The sequence below is a fragment of the Panthera uncia genome, assembly GCF_023721935.1.
Source record: "Panthera uncia isolate 11264 chromosome B2 unlocalized genomic scaffold, Puncia_PCG_1.0 HiC_scaffold_24, whole genome shotgun sequence".
NCBI lineage: Eukaryota > Metazoa > Chordata > Mammalia > Carnivora > Felidae > Panthera > Panthera uncia.
This window is the reverse complement of record NW_026057580.1, coordinates 99,648,702-99,649,769: the sequence shown is the minus strand read 5'-3', so window position 1 is coordinate 99,649,769 and position 1,068 is coordinate 99,648,702. Positions and strand designations below refer to the sequence as shown.

Here is a 1,068-nt window from a genome sequence, read left to right as displayed (position 1 = left end):
TTGATATGGCCATCTGATATTTCTTTAATCCTCAATCATTTGTAAAGTCTCCAGCAGAAGTGGCTTCAAGGCATCCTTCCAGCTAGATTGTCACTTTTGCATGCAGACAACCTTGCTGCTGTGGTCTGTGTGTGTAGAATGCCTCTGTCCCTTACAGAAATAGACGTGCCTGGGCTCCAGTGAAGCTTCGCAACGCCTGAATCCTGGGCTGAGCTCAGTCCCGGGGTAGGTGGAACACTACAAGGGTCACTACGCTACAGGACTCAGGTGCACTGAGTTAGCAGGCACAAAGGTTTGCGGCAGCATCTTCAAAGATGCAGCGAGAGCGGCTCGCTTCTTCCTGAATATGACGTAAAGGGGAAGAGCACCGCACTGAGAATTAAGGGATCTGGCAGCTTATCCTACAATTTAGGGAGGGAAACAAGACACCGTACTTGGGCCTGCTTCCTCAATTCCAACAGTACAAGTCTAGGATTCCCTGCAAGAATACAAGATTCCAAAGTCCAACAGGATTTGAACTAGCACCGTAACGGCGGAGCCACGTGGGGCCCAGTGGGAATCCCCTGGCTGGGCGCTCGGAGCCCAGGACTGCAGAGACTCTACTCCCCCGCTACGCTCGGAGCATCAGTGGGCGGTGTGCGCGTCCCCGTCGGACTCGGCGTGCGCGTCCCCGCCGGGCTCAGCGTGCGCGTCTCCGCCGGGACTGCAGCCGCCGCCGAGGCCGGGCCCGGTCGGGTGGGCGGGGCCGAGCGGAGCGGGGCGGGGCGCGCGAGGAGGGCTGCCGCCAGGGGAGGAGGCGGAGGAGCTGGAGGAGAGGAGAAAAGGCGGCGGCCCGGCGGGGCTGAGAGGCCCGGAGAAGGAGGACTGCACGGGGGGTGTGGGGCGCCGAGCGGCCGGGACCGCGCGGAGCAGCCGGGCACGCCGGCCTCGGCAGCCAGGGCCTGGGCCGCGGTTCGGCCGCGCGGGGCGGTGAGTGTCGGGAGGCCGGCGGGGGAGGCCGGCGCGGCGCGGGCTGCGCCGAGGACGGAGGCGGCGGCCGGGCAGTGCGAGGCCCGCGGCCGGGGCGGC

General features: G+C 64.8%; 1 protein-coding gene across 1 annotated transcript in view; it reads left to right on the top strand.

Annotated features, from left to right (window-relative positions):
- Window positions 1-805: 805 nt before the first annotated feature.
- Window positions 806-1,068, top strand: part of FBXO30 (F-box protein 30) — a 20,377-nt gene continuing 20,114 nt past the window's right edge. The window contains exon 1 of the mRNA XM_049654483.1: window positions 806-969. The gene's annotated coding sequence lies outside the window, so the exon portion shown is untranslated. The remainder of the gene's footprint in view (window positions 970-1,068) is intronic.